This window comes from Pipistrellus hanaki (genome assembly GCF_964339955.1).
Source record: "Pipistrellus hanaki genome assembly, chromosome: 15".
Classification (NCBI taxonomy): domain Eukaryota; kingdom Metazoa; phylum Chordata; class Mammalia; order Chiroptera; family Vespertilionidae; genus Pipistrellus; species Pipistrellus hanaki.
The window spans coordinates 38,731,568-38,738,893 of NC_140517.1; positions in this window are offsets into that span (position 1 = coordinate 38,731,568).

The window sequence follows — 7,326 nt, forward strand, 5'->3', positions numbered from 1 at the left end:
AGCCTGGTGTGTGTGACAGTGTCTGACATTGTGAGTAAGGGGTGGGGATGGGGGCGTCGACCCCTCCCTGGAGGCTGGGCGGGAGCTGAAAAACACGGCCCCCGCCCACCCTGGCTGTTGACATCAGTACCAGATGTGGGAGGAGGGGCCTGTGCTGGGCTTACTTCCCAGAGGCTGAGGGGGGTGGGGAGAAGGTAACCTCCGAACAGCTGGCCTGGACCCTGGACAGGGTGGGCCTCAGCCAGGGAAAGCCTGAAAATGGCCCATCCAATCCCTGGGAACTCCCATCTAAAAGTAGATTCTGAAACAAACCCTAACTCTACTTCCGCTCTTTTAAACCCTTTTCCTCCTGCCTTTAAGAAGCCAGAAGCATCGTTCTACTTGTCAGTTAGCAAAGAAGTTTTCAAATACAAAAGTAGACTAAGTACGATCACCAATCTCATTTAATAACCATCACCTTCCTGCTTTTTATTTCATCCACTTTTCTGCTAATTTTATGACAATTTTCAAAATTCCAAATTCCAGTAAAGCTGAGGGAGTGATTGGGGAGCTGCCATGTGCCCCTGGGTTCAGTTTGCTTTAGTACATTTCTCTCCACCTGTCCATCCAGCTCCTTTTTCTAGGAATTTCAAAGTAATTTGCCAACAGTTTATCTGACCCCTGAATGCTTTAGCAATGCATGTATCATTAATTTTTTTTAATTTATTGATTTTAAAGCAAGAGAGGACACGGACTTGTTGTTCTACTTATCCATGCATTCATTGATTAATTCTTGGACGTGCCCTGACCTGGCATCAAACCTGCAACCTCAGTGTATTGAGACAACACTCTTAACTGACTGAGCTGCCCAGCCAGGGCCTAAAGTTTTGTGTTTGCCCCTCCCCCCCCCCCCCCCCGCCCCCCGCCATGTGATCACTTTATTTTTTGGCTTATGTTATGTAGAGGTAGCCCAGTACAGTGATATGATGAGACTGGGATCGGATCCTAACTTTGCCACTTCCAGCTCATCACAGCCTAACTGAGGATGTAGCATCTGAGAGATCTACTAACTTTCAAAAAAGAAATGTGAAAAATTTTGGGACTTAATAGAAACAAAATACCAGCTAAGTTCTGGGATGTACTAGTACTATTACTACGTGTTAGTATGTCAGTGCTCTGGCAATAAAAGGGACCACATATTAAACCTGATAAGCTCAGGGGAGGCCTGCACGACGCCTTGTAAACACAGACGGAAAGTAACCACATAGGACAGTGCGAACATAATTTCTAACTAAAAGCAGGTCATGGCCCGTAGCCCGTCCTGGGCCTGGAGCTTCCTTGACAAAGGTCAAGCTTTCCTAAGTGAGCCTGTCTTTTGCATCTTAGGCAGCATTCCTTTGAAATGTTAGAGTAATCTTTCCCAGACCCCTCAGGGCACATGCAAGGAACCAGAGCTGAGCACACAGATGCCCCTGTTATCTTGTTCCTCCACATACCATCTCTATGTGCTGTAACTGCTCACCGTCCTGTAAAAAGAGCACGCATCTTGTTTTACTCTTCATCCAATCTCAGAGATTCCCCCGGCTCCGCCCTGCCACCCCTACTTCCGCCTTTGCTTTCTCCCATCCAATAAACCCACCACCAATAGATTTTCTGTAACCCACCCTATCCCGCCCCCCCCCCCCCCCCCCTGGTTCTGAGGTATAAAATAAGCTGCAAAACTGCCATTCTCTGGAGCTTTTCTTGATCCATTGAGATTTTGATTCCCTGCAATTGCCATCAGGTTAGCTCAAATACGCTCATAAACATTCTTCACAGGTTTGGACATGCCTCACATCAAAAGTGTGACGTGAAAAGGAATGAGTGATGTTTAAGGTTTCCTCCTTTTAAATTAAAGCGATGGCTGGCTTTCTTTTGCACTCAAAATTCACATCCAGCGAAGCATGGGGTCAGGAATACTAGCAAACTTCTTTCTGCAAGGAAGGATGGAATTGGACTCCATCAGTGTGAAAATGATGGTTTTAGTTGGGCGTGTGTGGTAAAGTATGCATCACAATATCATTTTAGCCATTGGTGTACAATTCAGAGCATTATATACATTTATAATGTATCTGTATCCAAAATTTCATCTGCAACAAAGAGGCTTAACTTTTTAAAACAATAACTCCCCCCTTTAAATTTTCAAAGGTTACAACCACAGGCGCTCTCCCTCAGGACACGTGCCCGGGTCCCCATTCCTTTCCCTCTCTCCTCCCCCCACAAGCCCCTTCCCCAGCCTCTAAGGGACCTCACAGAGGTGAGGCCTGCAACCAGGGGAGCAGTGGGCAGCAGCACCTCTTCCAGGGCTCACCCCCAAACCTGTCTCCAAGGCCCCTTTTCTCTGACTCCCCAGTGTGTCAACACAGCCCAGCCTAGCTCTCCTGTTGCTTCTTCCACTCCCTTCCTTGTTCCACTGTCCTAAGTATGATTTTGCTGCCATCTTACTTGCTTTTCTACAAAAAAAAAAAAAGAAAAAAAGAAAAAATTACAACCACAATGCCTAGTCTTGCACCCCTCACTGTTAGCAGCTCTTCAGTGTTGGTACTCATATTCCCTGACAGTTTCCTAGATATAATTTATAACTGGGTTTGTTCAAACCAAGACCCAAAGCCTCACGATACAGTGCCTTTGTTTAAACCCTCTCACATTTTTGTTTAAAGCTCTTATATCTTTGAAATCTGCAACCATTCTCTAACATTTTGCGTGCCACTTTTTAAAAATATATATATATATTATTGATTTTTTTACAGCGAGGAAAGGAGAGGGATAAAGAGCCAGAAACATCGATGAGAGAGAAACATTGATTAGCTGCCTCCTACACATCCCCCACTGGGGATGTGCCCACAACCAAGGTATATGCTCTTGACCAGAATCGAACCTGGGGCCTTTCAGTCTGCAGGCTGACGCTCTATCCACTGAGCCAAAGCTGTTAGGGCTTCTGTGCCACTTTTTGTTTGTTTGTTTCAGAGAGGAAGGGAGAGATAGAAACATCAATGATGAAAGAGAATCATTGATCAGCTGCCTCCTGCCTGCTCTCTACTGGGAATTGAGCCTAAAATCCAGGCATGTGCCCTGACCTCCTGATTCGCAGGTCGACACTCAACCACTATTAGTAAGCCGCACCTGCCACTCACCACTTATTTCTTGAAGAAATGTGTCCTTTGCCCTGTACAATTTTTTTTATTGTTTTTTTGGGTTGTTTTTTTTTTTTTTTTTTAGAGAAAGAAGAAAAGAGGGAGAGGGAAAGAGAGAGAGAGAGAGAGAAACATGATGTGAGAATGAAACATTAATTTGTTTTGCCTCCCATAGGTGTCCTGACCGAGGAAAGAACCCACAACCTGGGTATGTGCCCTAACCAGGAGTCGAACCTACAACCTTTCGGTGCACAGGACGATGCTCCAACCCACCAGGCCACACTGGCCAGGGCTGTACAACTTTTCATATCCTAGATTTGTCAGGTGGCATTTTTGTGGTGCTACTCAAGATATCCTTCCATTCCCAGGAATCCCCTATAAACTAGGAATCAGGTCAGATTCTGGCTCATTCTGTCAAGAGCTTCTTACTGGAGGTGCTGACCCATTCTTGGAGCATCACATCATACTAAACAATGGTCCTCGTAGTGCATCCAGGTCCTGATCTCTCTGGTAGAAAGTTTTCTATCAACCTTTCACTTACTGGCCTTGGCTGAGGGACCCTTTAAAACCAAATGGAGCCCAGCTGGCTGGCATGGCTCAGTGATAGCGCATGACATATAAACCAGGAGGTCATGAGTTCAATTCCTGATCAGGACACATACTTCCTCTCCCTTCCTCTCTGAAATCAATAAATACAAATATATTTTTAAAAAAATCAAATCAGGTGTCTCTCCCTACTCAGAGCCAACCAGTTGTGAAGCCTGGTGCTTCGTTGCTGGAGGATCTAAATGGGTACAGACACTATGAAACACAGTACGAATTTCTTCAAAACAATTAAATACAGAATTATCATATGACCCAGAATCCCACTTTTGGGTATATACCTAAAAGAAATCAGTATCTCAAAGAGATATCTGGACCCCCATGTTCATGGTAGCATAGTCACAACCTAAATGTTGCTCTGTGAATGGATAAAGAGAATGTGATATACACTTGACTCTTGAACAATACAGGGGTTAAGTGTGCCACACACACACACACACACACACACACAGTAAAAAAATCCTCACAGAGCCCTGGCTGGTTTGGCTCAGTGGTAAGAGTTTCTGCCTATAGACTGAAGGGTCCGGTCCTATACAGGTCAAGGGCACATACGTAGGTTGGGGCACATGTGGGAGGCAACCAATCGATGCGTCACTCTCACATTGATGTTTCTCTCCCCATCTCTCCCACACCCTTCCACTCTCTCTAAAAATCAGTGGAAGAAATATCCTCCAGAGCAGCGGTTACCAACCTTTCAGACCTCACGGACCCAGTTTAACAAAAAAACAAAAAACAAAAGAAGAATAAAGAAAATCCTGGTATAACTTTTTTTGCTGTAGATTCTCACCCTCCTGGGCTATTTTTCACTCCTCTTGGTGCATCCTGATAAGTGCTTATCTGGTTGTTGTTTCTCTTCTTCTTGAGATATGAGCTCACTGTGGAATCCCTAGCCCCTGGCACTGGGAACATTTCTATCTGCTTATCCATTTCATTTTTAAGGCAGTTTGGCTCAGTGGAGAGAGTGTCGGCATACAGACTGGAGAGTTGAGGGTTCAATTCCAGTCAAGGACATGTACCTCAATTCCAGGCTCAATTCCTGGCCCAGTCAGGGTATGTGTGGGAGGCAACTAATCAATATGTCTCTTACATGGATGTTTCTCTCTGTGTGTCTCCTCTAGCACCCTCTATTCCACTCTCTAACAATCAATGGAAAAATATCCTTGGATGGGGATTTAAAAAACAAAACAAAAAGCAAAGAAAATAAATTGCAAGCACATGATAAGTGCTCAGCAAAAAGTTCTGTAACTGGACAATCAATGGGTCCGTGCTGCAGGTCACTACTGGAGCCAATTAAGCAGAGCCAGGGTTGAATCATATATGAGCATTTATTCCAATATTGCCGGCAGTATGGGAGAGCAGCAGGTCATCCACAAAAATCTGCTCTGCAGCCCCTTATAAGCCAACTGCTTATGTAGGGTAGGACAAAGATTAGATGGGAAAGTAGGAATTACAGGCATGGGGAAGTTGGCTATACAGGCCGTGGTGGGACTCCATTGTTTGGGCAACAAGGCTGTTAATCTTTCCATGATAATAGGCTGTTCTTAAATGAGAATGTCTCCGAAGTTGATCCCCAGGTCCAAAGTTGACTCCCAGGTCCTGGGAGCTTACAACTCCCAGCCAGGTCACAATGACCTTTCTTTAACCAACACAAGGCATTCCTGGTTAACAGAGCATGATACTATTTCCCATAACCATAGTGAGTCCCCAATATTCTATCTTTGCCCTAACAGTTCTTGAGTGAACAAACAGATATTTGAGTTGGTCATGCACACAGCCAGATCCACTGAGCCCTAGATATGTAGGTCTTCTGACCATATTCTAAAAGGTGGGTAGACCTTTACACATATTTGCATCCCCAAAATGCCACAATAATGACTTGGCCACTTTATGGCAGGACTTGTACAGGGTAGTGGAGATGCAGTGGTCACCAGGATAGATCCAGTCCCTGCTCCCCCAGAGCCCACAGACCAGTAGGAGGAGACAGATATGAGACACAGTCACACTAATAAATGTATAAAATAAATATACAGCAGTATCCCCCTTACCCACAAGGGATATGTTCCAAGACCTTCAGTAGATACCTAGAACCACCAATAGTACTGATCCCTGAATAGACTGTGTTTTTTCCTATACATAGCTATAACAAAGTTTAATTGATAAATTAGGCAGTGTAAGAGATTAACAACAGTAAATAGTAATAAAATAGAGCAATCATAACACTGTAGTGTAATAAAAATTATGTGAATACTTTCGCTAGCTCTCTAACAGATCTGATAACCCACAGCTATTGTCTACTGGCTGAGGAATATACATACATGGATATGCTAGACAAAGAAATTATTCACATCCCAGGGACCACACCAGATTTCATCAATCCACTCACAATAGCATGCAATTTAAAACGTGTTAATTGTTCATTTCTAGAATTTTCCATTAATATTTTCAGGCTGTGGTTGACTACGTGTAACTGAGGCTAGGAAAGTGGAACTGTGGACAATGGAGGACTACTGTGTCATGGCAACCCATGTGGTGTTGTTACAGAAAAGGATAGCAGAAACCGGTTTGGCTCAGTGGATAGAGCGTCAGTCTGAGAACTGAAAGGTCCCAGGTTTGATTCCCATCAAGGGCATGTGCCTTGGTTGTGGGTACATCCCCGGTGGGGGATGTGTAGGAGGCAGCTAATCAATGTTTCTCTGTCATTGATTCATTGATGTTTCTAACTCTCTATCCCTCTCCCTACCTCTCTGTAAAAAATTAATATTTATTTATTTATTTATTTATTTATTTATTTATTTTTAAAGAGAGAACCCTGAAAGTCAGGCTTGGGTGGCAGGATGGATGTTAAGGCCATCACTGAAATAGGACACAAATGAGACAGCTCAGGGAAGCTGATGGTGAAGAGACCTGAGGGCAGTAAGGAGCTAAGGTCAAGCAGGGGAGGGACAGGGTCGGATGAGAATTTCTAAAACATCTCTCTGGTTGCTGAATGGGAGATGGTTTGGAGAGAGCAAGAATGGAGGTCAGGAGGCCAGGGAGGAGGCCAGGCCAGGGGGTCGATGAGAAAGGATGGAGCTGTATTCAGTCGGGAGGAGGGGCAGGTGGGAAACATCAGGAGGCTGGAAGGACAGGACTTGGTGATGAGCTGTAGGGATGACACCACACAGGAGCTTTAAGGGCAGAGAGATGGCTGCCCAGCTCCATCCCCCTTCCCTACCTCCCTTACCCTCCAGAAATGCAGGCTTACAGAGACCTCCATGTGCAAAATACATAGGGGCATAGAGATGGACAGGCAGCAGAACCCACACACAGGTACCAGGTCTGCAAGGACCATAATGCAAGTGCACAGAGAAATGAACAGATGGCATGCCAAAAATCAAGGGCACCTGGTCAGCCGTCCTCATCATGTGCAAAGAAGAACTGCACATGCGCTTGACCAGGATATCCTCCCTCTAGCCTCTTATTCCCATCTTACAGATGGACAAACAGGCCTAGAGGGGCCAGTCACTTCTAAGATCACCAGTTCCTGGTAGGGCTGGGACTCCAGCCCAACTCTTTAGACACCCTCCCTGAG